We start from the raw sequence: 15,952 nt of genomic DNA on the forward strand, positions 1-15,952 counted from the left end.
AGATCAAGCTGAAAAGGAAAGATTTGCTGGGTTAGGGGGAGAAAGATGGAGAGTGAGACGAACTGGGTCACTCACAGGCACAATGGGCTGAATGGCCATCCTCCTGTGCTGTCAGATTCCAGGGAGTGCAGACAGTTCACAGTTTTCTCCCGTCTCAGTAACAAACGTCTAGCTGCTCCGAGCTCCTTCTTTCATTTCCTCTATTGGTGAAGTTTCAACCTTGCGATCTGACAGTCTTTGCAGTTATTTTTTACACTGGGGCTTTCTGCTGTGGTCAGAATCTCTAATAATAAGTGTCCAATCCGTGACAATCACAGCAGCTAAGAGCAGTCAGGACTGAGGAGCCAGGTTCACTGGGAAACACATTGTGAAGATCAAAGCCATCCTCTTCAGCTCCCAGTACAAACTCCATCCCTCTTCCTGAGCACTGTCTGCTGCTCAACCAGACTCTTTACAACTTTGGCTTCATTTCTGAGAATGATCTGAGCCTTATATCCCCCATATCATAAAGATCATCCACTGAAAATCTCAGCCATGTCTTTTGGACTCCAAACGTGACCATTCCAATGTTGTCCTGAACCATATCATAGCCAGTGCCCTTCATAAACTTCAGCTCATCCCAAACTGTGCTGCTTGTATCTGAACTCACACCAAGTCCCATTCTCCCATCCCACACCGTGCTCGCTGACCGACATTTGCTCCTAGTCCAGCAACATCTGATTTTAAAATTCTCATCCTTGTTCTCAACCTCCTCCCTGTCCTCCACCCTCCCTCCCCTCAGTCAGTGTGGTCAGCAACCTTAGATATATGGCTCTCTATGTGTTCATCTAAGTCATTGAGAAATATCATAAAAAGCTGAGTTCCCAGCACAGATCCCTGGGAATACCACGATGCACAAATTGCTCATAGGAGGAAATACACATCCCCAATTGGTCCCACCTCCCTCTTTCTCACTATAATCCAGCTAATTTTTTTCTCCAGCTCAATCTCCAATTCCCGATTGAAGACCTGAGTTCACAGCATGAGCCTGTCCCTAACATGGTCTCCAATTTGGCATCTTATTCGATCATTGGGAGACAAGCTACCTAGGCTTGGGGCGTAGAACATCGAACATAGAATATAGAATGTAGTACATAGAACAGTACAGTACAGTAGAGGCCCTTCAGCCCTCAATGTTGTGCCAACCTTTTATCCCACTCTAAGATCAAACTAACCTTCATATCCTACATTTTACTATCATCCATTTGCCTATCCAACAGTCACTTAAATGTCCCTAATCTATCTGATTCTACTACCACTCTGGCAGTGTATTCCATGCACCCACCACACTCTGTGTAAAGAACCTACCTCTGACATCTCCCTTAAACCTTCCTCCAATCACCTTAAAATTATGCCCCCTCATGATAGCTATTTCTGCCCTGAGAAAAGTCTCTGGTATCCACTCTATCTATGCCTGTCATCATCTTGTTTACCTCTATCAAGTTACCTCTCATCCTTTTTTCACTTCAATGAGAAAAACCCTAGCTCCTTCAACCTTTCTTCATAAGACATGCCCTCCAGTCCAGGCAGCATCCTGGTAAATCTCCACTGCACCCTCTCTAAAGCTTCCACACTCTTCCTATAGTGAGGCAACCAGAACTGAACACAATATTCCTAGTGTGGTTTAACCAAGGCTTTATTAGACTGCAGCATAACCTTGCCGCTCTTAAACGCAACTCCCCCCAGCTACCGAAACACACCATATACCTTCTTAATAACCTGATCAACTTGGGCGGCAACTTTAAGGGATCTCTGGATGTGGACCCCAAGATCCCTCTGTTCCTCCACACTGCCAAGAATCCTGCCTTTAACCTTGTCATCTGCATTCAAATTCAATCTTCCAAAATGAATCACTTTACACTTTTCCAGTTTGAACTCCATCTGTCACTTCTCAGCCCAACCCTGCATCCTGTCAATGTCCAATCTTCATAAAGTTGTTTTGTCACACCCTCAAAAAATTGAATAAGACTTGTGAGACATTACCTGCCCCTCACAAAGCCATGCTGAGTATTTCTAATCAAGCTTTGCTTTTACAAATCTCAGAATCTTCTCCAATAATTTGCCCGCCACTGATGAAAGACTGACTGGTCTGTAATTCCCAGGGTTATCCCAAATCCCTTTCTTGAACAAGGGAATAACATTTGCCACACTCCAATCAGCTGGTACTACTCCAGTGGACAGGATGCAAACATCATCGCCAAAGGCACAGCAATCTCTTCCCTTGCTTCCCGTAGTAACGTTGGGTTTATCTAGTCTGGCCCAGGGGGCTTATCTATTTTCATGTTTTTCAAAATTATCAGCACATCCTCCTTCTTAACATCTGTTTGAGTGTATCAGCCTGTATCACGCTGTCCTCACAAATGACAAGGTCCCTCTCACTAGTGACTATTGAAACAAAGTATTCATTAAGGACTTACTGTACAACACGGCACGAGCTCCCTCCACTATCCCTGATCGGCCCTACCCTCACTCTAACCATCAAGTTTTTCCTCACATAAGTATAGAATGCCTGAGGGTTTTCCTTAATCTTACCCACCAAGGCTTTCTCATGCCTGCCCCGCACGACAGCTATGGAGCTGTGGTTGGACTCACTTTGGAGCATCCATGATGCTGAGGAGAGCGTGGATAGCACGTTGAGTGAATGGGTCACACCGCAGATTAGGATTGCTTAGGTAAAAAGGAAATGGGTGACCAAAAGGCAGAGAAAGAGCAGAAAGGCGGTCCAGGTGTCCTCTGCAGTCATTTCCCTCCAAAAGAGATATACCATTTTGAACACTGTTGGGGGAGATGGCTCACCAGGGGAAAGCAGCAAGAGCTAAGAGCTGGCTGTGCTGTACAGGAGGGTGGGAAAAAGAGTGGAAGGGGAATAGTCATTGGGGATTCAATTGTCAGGGGAGTATACAGTTGGTTCTGTGGTGGAGAACGAGACTCCCAAATGGTATGTTGCCTCCCAGATGCATGGGTCAGAGACATTTCAGATCGGCTAGAGGACATTCTGAAGGGGGTGGTTGAACACCCAGCTGTCCTGGTACACATAGGCACCAATGATATCGGTAATAAACGGGCTGAGGTCTAACAAGCAGAATTTAGGGAGTTAAGAGTCAAGTTAAAAAGTACAACCTCAGAGGTAGTAATCTCAGGATTGCTACCAGTGCCACGTGCTAGTCGGAGTAGAAATGAAAAAATAGGCTGGATTACTGAGTGGCTTGAGAGATGGTGCAGTTGGGAAGGTTTCAGATTTTTGGGACATTGGAACCGGTTCTGGGTGAAGTGGGACTATTACAAATCAGACAGGCTACACCTGAGTAAGGCTGGAACCAATGTCCTTGGGGGTGCTTTTGATACCGCTGTTGGGGAGGTTTTAAATTAATATGACCAGGGGATAGGAACAAAATAAGGAAGTTAGTGGACAATTAGGAGCTAGTAACTAAAGCCTGTAAGAAACTAGATAATGAAGTCAGCATGACTACGGGGAAGAGTAGGTAGAGAGCAGATGATGAAAACAAAGGGACGGGTGGTCTTAGGTGCATTTGTTTTAATGCAGTAAGTAAGACAGAGAAAATTAGGGCTTGGATTAGTACCTGGCAGTATAATGATTAGATTAGATTCCCTACAGTGCAGAAACAGGCCCTCTGGCCCAGCAAGTCCACACTAACCCTCCAAAAAGTAACTCACCCCGACCCACTCCCCTACTCTGTATTTACTCTTGAATAATACAGTGGACAATTTAGCATGGCCAATTCACCTAACCTGCACATCTTTGGATTGTGGGCAGTAACCACAGCACGCAGAGGAAACCCATGCAGACACAGGGAGAATGTACAAACTCCACATGGACAGTCACCCAAGGTTGGAATCGAACCCGGGTCCCCGGCACTGTGAGGCAGCAGTGCTAACCAGTGAGACACCGGGCCACCGGTGTTATTGCTATTACTAAGACTTGGTTGAGGGAAGGGCAAGATTGGCAACTAAATATCCAGAGGATATAGATACTTCAAGTGGGATAGAAAGGGAGGCAAAAGGGGTGGAGGAGTTGCATTACTGGTCAGAGAGAATATCACAGGTGTGCTGAAGGAGGGCACTATGGAGGACTCGAGCAGTGAAGTAATATGGGCAGAGCTCAGAAACAGGAAGGGAGTGGGAACAATGTTGGGGCTGTACTATATGCCTCCCAGCAGTGAGCATGAGATAGAGGTACAAATATGTGAACACATCATGGAAAGATGTAGGATCAAGAAGGTGGTGGTGATGGGAGATTTTAATTTTCCCAATATTGACTGGGATTCACTTAGTGTTCGAGATTTAGATGGAGCAGAAGTAAGGAGTATCCGGGATGATTTTATAGAGCAGTATGGAAGTAGTCCAACTCAGGAAGGGGCCAGACTGGACTTGGTGTTGGGGAATGAGCCCGGCCAGGTGGTTGGAGATTCAGTCAGGGATTTCTTTGGAAACAGTGATCACAATTCTATAAGTTTTAGAATACTCACGAGAGTGGTCCTAAAGGAAGAGGGCTAAACTAGGGTAAGGTCAACTATAGCAAAATTCAGCAGGAGCTGGGGAATGTGGATGAGGAGCAGCTGTTTGAGGGTAAATCCACATTTGATATTTGGGAGGCTTTTAAAGAAAGGTTGATTCGAGTGCAGGACAGACATGTCCCTGTAAAAATGAGGGATTGAAATCAAGATTAGGGAACGCTGGATGACAGATGAAATTGTGAGACTAACTAAGAGGAAAAAGGATGCATACATAAGGTCTAGGTGGCTGACAACAGACAAAGCTTTGGAAGAATATCGGGAAAGTAGGACCAATCTGATCAAAGTTTATGAGAAGATTTGTAGCTCGGGTGCTCGTTGTTGTGGTTCTGTTCGCCGAGCTGGGAATTTGTGTTGCAGACGTTTCGTCCCCTGTCTAGGTGACATCCTCAGTGCTTGGGAGCCTCCTGTGAAGCGCTTCTGTGATGTTTTCTCCGGCATTTGTAGTGATTTGTCTCTGCCACTTCCAGTTGTCAGTTCCAGCTGTCCGCTGTAGTGGCTGGTGTATTGGATCCAGGGTGATGTGCTTATTGATTGAATCTGTGGATGAGTGCCATGTCTCTAGGAATTCCCTGGCTGTTCTCTGATTGGTTTGTCCCATAATAGTAGTGTTGTCCCAGTCGTACAACAGCAACTTTCAAAAGGGCATTTGGAGAAATAGCTGAAAAGGAAACAATTGCAGGGTTATACAGGAAGGGCTGGGTAAATGGGACTCATTGGACTCATTTGACTAACAGTCACAATAGGCCCAGTGACCTCTGTCTGTGCTGTATAAGAGCTTACACACACTTAGTCTCACCTTTACACAAGACTGGGAGAAACAGACAACCCAGTTTACAGAAAAGTGTTTTCTCAAGGAAAACGCTCTTGTACCAACTCAGGGAACAGGCCAGACTAGATTTACCAGAATAAGTCAGCAAATCAATGGCAAAGGAACAGTGAACCAAATGTGATGGAAGTGAACAGTATATTCAATAGCACAACCATTGAGAGGGGGGAGGGATGAAGGACAGGAGGTCAGAGAGCACACTGTAGGCTCTGCTGTCAATGGTGGGCTGGAGGAAGCAGCAATGGGCAGGAGACCAGAGACAGAAGGTGGAAGGGGGAGGGAGGGAATGTGAGTCTGCAGCAAGACACAGACTGAGGAAGGAGGGAGGCCATGGAAGCAATTGGCTGGCAGTGAGGTTGGGGGTCATTCTGGAATAACACATGGTAAGACATGGAAGAGACCACACCATATCAGACAAGTTGGGGTTGATGGAATGTGGCTTCAGGAAGCTTGAAGACGATATTGAAATCATAGAGTCAGGAGGTGGGACAAGCAGGAATTGGGTTTCTGTGGTCAAGAGGCTGAGGTAGTGCAGAGACAAACAATGTTGTTCAGATTGAAAAAGAGACCTACGTGATAGACAGGATGTGGGGTTTACAGCTCAGGTACTGGGCAGTCCAGTGGGAAGGAGGCCCATGTTTACTGCTTATTGGTCCTATGGGAAGGTGCTCCATGTTTACATCATCATAGAGTCATAGAGGTTTACAGCATGGCAGCAAGCCCTTCAGCTCTACTCATCCATGTCGACCAAGTTTCCAAAACTGAACTAATCCCATCTGCATGTGTTTGGCCCAATCTTCTCTAAATCCTTCCTATCCATGTTCCTGTAAAAATGTCCTTGAACTGTAGTAATTGTACTCCCCTTTACCACTTCCTCTGGCAGCTCATTGCACATACACACCATCCTCTGTGTGAAAAGATTGTCTCTCAGGTCCCTTCTAATTCTTTCCTCTCTCAACTTAAACCTATTCCTTCTAGTACTGGACTCCCCTGCACTGGGGAAAAGACTTTAGCTATTCACCTTATCTATGACCCTCATGATTATATAAACCTCTATAAGATCACTCCTCAATCTCCTGCATTCACTGGAAAACATCTCTGCCTATCCATCCTCACCTTATAATTCAAACCCTCCAATTAATCTTTCTTTTATCCAAACCAGTGTAATAACTTCCTTCCTATAGCAGGGTGAGCAGAAATGTACATAGTGTCCAAATGGGGTGGCCTTCGCAATGCCTTGTACAGCTGTAACATGATGTCCCAGCTCCTGTACTCACTGCTTTGACCAGTGAAGGTCAGCGTGCCAAATACCCTCTTCACCACCCTGTCTAACTGTGACACCACTTTCAAGGAACTATGTACCTGTACCCTCAGTCTCTCTGTTCAACAACACTCCCCATGGCTCTACCATTAATTGTGTAATTCCTGCCCTGGTTTGTCTTACCAAAACGCAACTCCTTGCACTTATTGAAACTAAAATCCATCTGGATTTGTTGACCCACTGGCCCAGTTGATCAAGATGACATTGCACTCTTGGATAACCTTCTTCCCTGCCCACTATGCCATAATTTTAATGTCAGCCACAAACTGCCTGACCATTCCTGCTATTTTCTCATCCAAATTGTTCATTTAAATGATGAACAACAGTGGGTCCAGGATCGATTCTTATGGCAGACGGCTGGTCACTGGCCTCCAGTCTGAAGAACAACCGTCTCACACCAGCCTCTGCCTCCCACCATCAGGCCAATGTTATATCAAATTGGCGAGCTCTCCCTGGATCCTATGTGATATAATCTTACTAAGCAGTCTACCATGGGGAACCTTGTCTAAGGCCTTGCTAAAGTCCATGTAGACAGAGTGTACTGCTCAAACTTTATCTGTCTTCTTGATTACTTCTTGATTACTCGTCTCCATCAGAAACTCCAGTGAATAGGAGGCCAATGTTTACTGGTCTCTATTGGCAGTTCCAGCAGGACGGAGGCCCATGTTTACTGGTCTCTATTGGGTATGGGGCTCAGTTCCTTTCTGTTGTAACTGTGTGATAGTCCAACCCTCATCCCAGTGAAACAGCCTGACTCAGAGACTGATCATGGAAGGGGAAGGAGAGGGGAAGGGATTGGAACATGTTGTGAATGGACAGGATGGGTCAGTGGGTCAAAGCCTGTCCTGTCCCTCCAGCTCACACTGATGGCCTGAGGATCTCCTCTCTCTGCTGGGCCTTCATGGAATGAGGTTTGTGTCCAAACCAGTCCCCAGTGAGACTAGGCCAACAGCACAGAATTGTCTTTCTTTTGACAAGAATCTGTCCGTCTCCCTGAGCAAGGCCAAACCCTGGTCAATGTGGGAAATGGGGAGTTACTCCAGGAAAATACATCCTGCTGTGGTAAAGGGTTAATGTCCATTAGTGGGGCAGAGCAGAGGGAGATTTATCCCGCATTCAACTGTCACCACCCAGGACACTGTCTGAAAGAGAGAGAAGCGAGACAGAGAGAGAGAGAGCGAGAACCTTTCTGTGTGTGTGTGTGCGCGCGCATGTGCAAGAGAGAGAGAGAAGAGATCGGGGGATAGAGGGAGGAGCATCTGAGTCAGTTTGAGATATGTGAGGGGACCAAGAGAGAGGTAGACGGAGATAGAAATGGTGAGGTTGAGGGATAGAGAGAGAAACAAGATGTGACTGAGAGGCATGGAGAGAGGGAAAGAGACAGGATGGGTGTGATACCAAGAGGGAAGGGAATCAAGGGAGAGAGGGTAGGGTTGAATGTGTGTATGAGAGAGAGAGAGAGATGAGTATGGTTAGAGACAGAATGCCAGAGAGGGAGGGAGAGAGACTGTAGATTGGGAATGCAGAGAGGGAGGGAGAGAAAGAGAGGGAGGAATAGAGAGGGGCAGATAACATTTGGATGCTTTCAATTATAGCGAGAGATGGAGCGACTGACAGAGACAGAGAAAGTTGCAGAAATAGAGATTATGAGACGGAGTGAGGAACTGTGAATGGGTTGGAGGGAGTGGATTTGAGACAGAAAGAGAATATGAAAGAGATTAACAGTGAGGGAGAGAGAGGTAGAGGTAGAGAGAAAGAAGTGTAAGGTGTGAGTAGAAAGGGAGATAGAGAGAGAGAGAGAGAGAGAGGTGGACAGTTTCTGGTCACCACACTCTGGGAAGGATGTGATTGTACTTGAGAGGGTGCAGAGATTTCCCAGGATGCTGCTTGGGATGGAGGGTCAGCTGTGGGGAATGCTTGGAAAGGTTGGGGATGTTTTCCTTGGAGCAATGAAGGCTGAGAGGGGACCTGATAGAGGGGTATAAGATTATTCGGGGCAGTGATAGGGTGGGTAGGAAGGCACTTTTTACATGAGAAAAGGACTCAATAACCAGGGACAGAGATTGAAGGTAACACAGACATGGACATATAGAAACTAGGAGCAGGAGTAGGCCATTCGGCCCTTTGAGTCTGCTCTGTCATTCAGTATGATCATGGCTGATCCTCCATCTCAAAGCCATATTCCTGCTTTCTCCCCATTTCCTTCATGCTGTTTAAATGCAAACAATTATCTATCTCTTTTTCTTGAATATATTCAGTTCTTTATCCTCCACAGCCTTCAGTGAAGAGAATTCCACAGGTTGACCACCCTCTGAGTGAAGAAATGTTTCCTCATCTCAGTCCAAAATGGTCTACCCTGTATTCCTCTGAGAGTGTGTCCCCTGGTTCTAGACTCCCCAACCAGGGGAAACCTCCTCCCTGCTCAGCCCTGTTAGAATTTTATACATCCGAATTCGAGTGAGTCCAGGCCCAGTCGAGTTCGAGAGAGAGAGAGGAGAGTTGAGGAGAACTGTTTTCACCCAGAGGTGGTGGGAGTCTGGAACTCACTGCCTGAAAGGCTGATTGAGTCACAAACTCTCGTGACATTGGAGCAGTGTTTAGATATTCCCTTGTGATGCTGTAACCTCCAGGGTAATGGGCCAAGAGCTGGAGGATGGGATTAGTGTCATCAGATCGCTGTTGACCAGCATAGATACAATGGGCCAAATGGCCTCATTCAGTGCTGTTCACATCAATGACTCTCTGAGACAGAAAGAGAGAGAGAGAAGAGGAAGTGTGAGGGGCTGACGTGGCTCTCTCTACCTGATAGGAGAAAGTGAAGACTGCAGATGCTGGAGATCAGAGCTGAAAAATGTGTCGCTGGAAAAGTGCAGCAGGTCAGGCAGCATCCAAGGAGCAGGAGAATCGACGTTTTGGGCATAAGCCCTTCTTCAAGAATGAGGAAGGTGTGCCAAGCAGGCTAAGATAAAAGGTAGGGAGGAGGGACTTGGAGGAGGGGTGTTGGGAATGTGATAGGTGGAAGGAGGTTAAGGTGAGGGTGATAGGCCGGAGAGGGGGTGGGGCGGAGAGGTCGGGAAGAAGATTGCAGGTCAAGAAGGCGGTGCTGAGTCCGAGGGTTGGGACTGAGATAAGGTGGGGGGATGGGAAATGAGGGAGCTGGAGAAATCTGCATTCATCCCTTGTGGTTGTAGGGTTCCTAGGTGGAAGTTGAGGCGCTCTTCCTCCAGGCATCGTATTGCCAGGGTCTGGCGATGGAGGAGGCCAAGGACCTGCATGTCCTTGACGGAGTGGGAGGGGGAGTTAAAGTGTTCAGCCATAGGGCGGTTGGGTTGGTTGGTGCGGGTGTCCCAGAGGTGTTCCCTGAAACGTTCCACAAGTAGGCAGCCTGTCTCCCCAATGTAGAGGAGGCCACATCGGGTGCAGCGGGTGCAGTAAATGATGTGTGTGGATGTGCAGGTGAATTTGTGACGGATATGGAAGGATCCCTTGGGGCCTTGGAGGGAAGTGAGGAGGAAGGTGTGGGCACAAGTTTTGCATTTCTTGCGGTTGCAGGGGAAGGTGCCGGGAGTGGAGGTTGGGTTGGTGGGGGTTGTGGACCTGACGAGGGAGTCGTGGAGGGAGTGGTCTTTCCGGAACGCTGATAGGGGAGGGGAGGGAAATATATCCTTGGTGGTGGGGTCTGTTTGGAGGTGGCGGAAATGATGAAGGATGATACGATGTATCTGGAGGTTGGGTGGGTGGTAGGTGAGGACCAGTGGGGTTCTGTCCTGGTGGCGATTGGAGGGGCAGGGTTCAAGGGTAGAGGAACGGGAAGTGGAGGAGATGCGGTGGAGAGCATCGTCGATCACTCTGGGGGGATATTGCAGTCTTTGAAGAAGGAGGCCATCTGGGTTGTTACATCCTGGGAGCAAATGCGGCGGAGGAGAAGGAATTAGGAATATGGGATGGCGTTTTTACAGGGGGCAGGGTGGGTGGAGGTGTAATCAAGGTAGCTGTGGGAGTCGGTCAGTTTATAGTAAATGTCCGTGTTGAGTTGGTCGCCCAAGATAGAAATGGAGAGGTCTAGGAAGGGGAGGGAGGAGTCTGAGACAGTCCAGGTAAATTTGAGGTCGGAGTGGAAGGTGTTAGTAAAGTGGATGAACTGTTCAACCTCCTCGTGGGAGCACGAGGTAGTGCCAATACAGTCATCGATGTAGTGGAGGAAAAGGTGGGGGGTGGGGCCAGTGTAGCTGTGGAAGATGGACTGTTCCACATATCCTACAAAGAGGCAGGCATAGCTGGGGCCCATGTGGGTGCCCATGGCTACTCCTTTGGTTTGGAGGAAGTGGGAGGATTGGAAAGAGATGTTGTTCAGAGGGAGGACCAGTTCAGTCAGTTGAAGGAGGGTGTCAGTGGAAGGGTACTGGTTGGCAGGAAAGGAAGAAGCGGAGGGCTTTGAGGCCTTCATGATGGAAGATGGAGGTGTACAGGGACTGGATGTCCATAGTGAAGATAAGGCATTGGGGACCGGGGAAGCGAAAATCATGGAGGAGGTGGAGGGTGTGGGTGGTGTCCCGAACGTAGGTGGGGAGTTCTTGGATTAAGGGGGCAGGACCGTGTCGAGATATGCAGAGATGAGTTCGGTGGGGCAGGAGCAGGCTGAGACAATGGGTCGGCCGGGGCAGTCGGGTTTGTGGATTTTGGGCAGGAAGTAGAAACGGGTGGTGCGGGGTTGTGGGACTATGAGGTTGGAGACAGTGGATGGGAGATCCCCTGAGGTGATGAGGTTATGGATGGTCTGGGAGATGATGGGAGGTGGGGTCATAGTCAAGGGGGCAGTAGGAGGAGGTGCCCACTAGGTGGCGTTTAGCCTCAGCAATGTAAAGATTGGTGCGACAAACTACCACCGTGCCTCCCTTGTTTGCAGGTTTGATAGTGAGGTTGGGGTTGGAGCGGAGGGAGTGGAGGGCTGCACGTTGCAAGGGTGAGAGGTTGGAGAGAGTGAGAGGGGTGGAGAGGTTGAGAAGGTTAATGTCGCGGCAGCAGTTGGCTATGAAGAGATCGAGGGCGGGTAAGAGGTCAGCACGGGGTGTCCAGGTGGATGGGGTGTATTGGAGACAGGAGAAGGGGTCATCAGAGGGTGGGCGAGAATCATGGTTGAAGAAGTAGGTGCGGAGGCGAAGGCAGCAGAAGAATTGTTCGATGTCTTGTCCATGTCTCTCTGCCTGATGCCATTTACATACTGAGGAACACCCAGTCAGACTCTCACAGGCTGCAGCTTTATAAAGCAGAGCCCAGTGAAGGGAGAGTTTATCAGGAACCAGGCACAGGGACAGGAGCACACACCATGATTTCACACATCCAGCTGATCTGGCCCCTGGTATTCTGTATCGCAGGTACAAATCTCTCTCCTTCCACCTTGAATCTTTAGCTGCTCTCCATTTCACTCCAATTCCACTGACTTGTGATTGAAGGGAAAATGCTGAAACTAGAGGAATGCTCAGTGTCTCCAACAATCTCTCATTTGACAGGCTCTTACTGTGACAGTTCTGACTTCACTGTGTTTCTCTCTGACCCCTCAGGTATCAGTGGGGACATCGTCATGAGCCAGTCTCCCCCGGTGCTGTCAGTGAGACTGGGCCAGACTGCAACCATCACCTGTACGGCCAGTCAATCTGTTAGCAAGTGGATTAGCTGGTTCCAGCAGCAAGAAGGTCAGAAACCCTCTCTCCTGATCTATGCTGCAACAACTCGATTCACAGGAGTCTCCAATCGATTCACCGGCAGTGGATCAGGGACCAGTTTCACCCTGACAATCAGCAACGTTCAGAATGAGGATGTCGCTGACTATTACTGTATGCAGTATAACAGCTGGCCTTCACAGTGATACAGATCCGTTTCAAACCTCAATACACACAGCACCAACTCCTGCACTGATACATTCCAGAGTAATATAAAATGTATAATACTGGACACATACAGTACCACCACCTGAACTGACATATCCAACAGTTAGATATAAATGAAACTGAACAAATTACCCCATGCTGGGATTGTCACTGTCCACGACACACTCCAATCCCTGTGGTGTCCACCGCTCACTGAAGGCCTCAAGTTTCCCTCTTACACTCCATGGTCACATGTGAAGTGCAGCTGCAAGATTTAACATCGAAAAATAAATTTGACAAACCGCTCAAGCCCAGCTGGACACATCTCAGAGATACAGAGACAGAAAGACACAAGAATGAGGGAGAGACAAAGAGAGAGACAGGGAGAGTGTGAGAGTGAGTGAGAGAGGGAGAGACAGGGAGAGGTTGAGAGTGAGAGAGGGAAGCAGAGAGCAGAGGTTTTTGTACAGCCTCTGCACTGGGAGCTCTCTCTGTGGCTTACGTTTGGTAAAGGAACCAAGCTCAGACTGAGTAAGTAAACCTCAATCCTCTGTTATTAACCCTGTCAATACTGAAACACAATTTCTAAAATACAGTTGCTGAATTGTTGAAGGTATTGGTGGGGAGCTGCAGTGAATGAAATGGTTGATTGAGGAGCACTGTGTCTATCAGGGTGTCCAGCTGTATTTCTTTAGTTCCATTGCCCCCTTTAAGCAGCAAGATATAAGTCAGTCAGTTTTACTCACCGTGTGGAGGAGCTCTGTCCATTTGCAGCCTGTGGTCCCATTCCTGCAGCATGGAGTGAAATCAGTGAGTAGCCTCCTGCCAGTCTCAGTGTGACAGACACGGGCAGAGTTTGATGTGAGCTCTGGCTCCCTGTCCCAGTCTCTGATCTCACTGACCTCAGCAGCAGCAGCAGCAGCAGCAGCAGCAGCAGCAGCACAGTGAGACACCGAGCTCCCACCTCCCCCAGCTTTAACTCTGCTCAACCACACAATCACAGAATTGTTACTGTGCACAAGGAGGCCATTCTACTCTTCCTGTCTGTCCTGGCTCTCCGAATGAGTAATTCACTGAGTGTCGTTCTCCTGCCTTCTCCCTGTCACCCTACACATTGTTCCTTTTCAAATAACAGTCTCATTCCCTTCGGAATGTTTCAATTGAAGCTGCCTCCACCACACTCTCAGGCAGCGCATTCCACACCTTAACCACTCACTGGCTGAAAATACTCTTCCCCATCTCACTTTTGTTACTTTTCCCAATTACTTTCAATCTGCGGTCTCTCGGTCTCAATCCTTTCTCAATTGGGAACATTTTCTCCCTATTTACTCTGTCCAGGCCCCTCCTGGTTTTGAATTCCTCGAACAAATCTCCTCTCAGCCTTCTCCAAAGAAGACAGTCCCAAATTCTCCAATCAAACTTCATAACTGATGTTCCTCATCCCTGAAATGATCTTTGGGACTATGTTTAGCCATCTCTCCAAAGCATTCACCTCCTTCTTGAATTATTCACATTATCCTCATGATTTTATAAACCTCTGTAAGGTCACTCCTCAGACTCTTGTGCTTCAGGGTAAGAAGTCTCAGCTTTTCCAGCCTCCCATAGTCATGGAGTCTACAGAGTGGAATCAGACCTTTTAGTCCAACTTGTCCATGCTAACCAGATATCCTAAATGACCTCATCCCATTTGCCAGCATTTGGTTTACATCCCTCTAAACCCTTCCTATCCGTGTACACATCCCAATGTGTTTTAAATGCTGTAATTGTATCTGCCTCCAACACTTTCTCTGGCAACTCGATCCATCCACATTCCACCCTCTGTGTGACAAGTTACCCCTCAGGTCCCTTTTGAATCTTTTGCCTCTCACCTTAAACCTATGCTATCTTGTTTTGGATTCCCTTTCCCAAGGAAAAGCCCTTGGATATACATCCTGTCCATGCCCCTCATGGTTTTATAAACATCTATAAGGTCACCCCGAGGCCTTAGATGCTGCAGGAAAAATAGTCCCGACAGCTCAAACCCTCCAATTCTTGACCACATCCTTGTAAATCTTTTCCGCTGCTTTTTAAGTTTAACAACATCCTTCCTATTGCAGGATGATCAGAATTGTTCACATTATTCCCAAATGGCCTCACCAATCTCCCATACAGCTGCAACATGATACCCCGATTCTTATACTCAACGCAGTGACCGATAAAGGAAAGCATACCCAACACCTTCTTCATCGCCCTGTCTAGCTGTAACTCCACTTTCACGGAATAATGCACCTGCCCCTACCCCTGCCCATGCCCCTGCACCCTGAGGTCTCTTTGTTCAGCAACACTCCACAGGAGCCTACCATTAACTGTATAAGTCCTGCCCTGGTTTGCCTTTCCAAAATGCAACGTCTCATATTTATCTAAACTGAACTCCATTTGCCACACCTCTGCCCATTGCCCCATCTGATCAAGGTCCCGCTGTACCCCGAGATCATCTTCTTCACTATCCACTGTCCCTCCAATTTTGGTGTCATTTACAAACTCGCCATAATTCCTATATTCACATCCAAATCATTTAGTTAAATGATGAAAAGCAGTAGATCCAGCAGTATTCCTTGTGGCACTCAGTTATTCACAGATCTCCAGTCTGAAAAGCAACCCTTAATCCCACTCTCTGTCTCCTATCTTCAAGCCAATTTTTTATCCAAATGGCTAGCATCCCCCGCTCCCCCCCCCCCACCCCCCCCAAACCCCAGATCCCATGTGGTCTAACCTTACAAACCAGTCTATCATGTGGAACCTTGTCAAACACTTTACTGAAGTCCATATTGAAAATGTCTACTGTTCTGCCTTCATCAATCTTCTTTGTCACCTCCTCAATCGAAGTAGGGAGACACAATTTCCCATGTACAAAACCACATTGATTATCTAAATGGTAAATCCTGTCCCTCAGAATCCACTCCAATAGCTTACCCAGCACTGACATCAGGCTCACTGGTCTATAGTTCCCTGGCTTTTCCTTACAGCCTTTCTGAAATAATGAAACAACATTAGCCAACCTCTCTGGTTCTCCAACACCTTACCTATAGCTGTTGATGATAAACATATCTCAGCAAGGGGCTCAGCAATCTCTTCCCTAGTTTCCCACAATGTTCTGGGATACATCTGATCAGGTCAAAGGGATTTATCTATCTTTATATGTTTTAAGATCTTTCGCATCTCCTCATTTGTATTGTGTACTTTTTCAAAACATCACTATTTTTCCAAATTCCCTCACTTTCATGCCCTTCTCTCCAATAAATACTGACCTGAAATATTTGTTTAGGATCTCACCCATCTCCTGTGTCTTACCAAAATACAGCACTCACATTTATCTGAATTAAAC

The sequence above is a fragment of the Chiloscyllium punctatum genome, chromosome 7, assembly GCF_047496795.1.
Source record: "Chiloscyllium punctatum isolate Juve2018m chromosome 7, sChiPun1.3, whole genome shotgun sequence".
Lineage (NCBI taxonomy): Eukaryota > Metazoa > Chordata > Chondrichthyes > Orectolobiformes > Hemiscylliidae > Chiloscyllium > Chiloscyllium punctatum.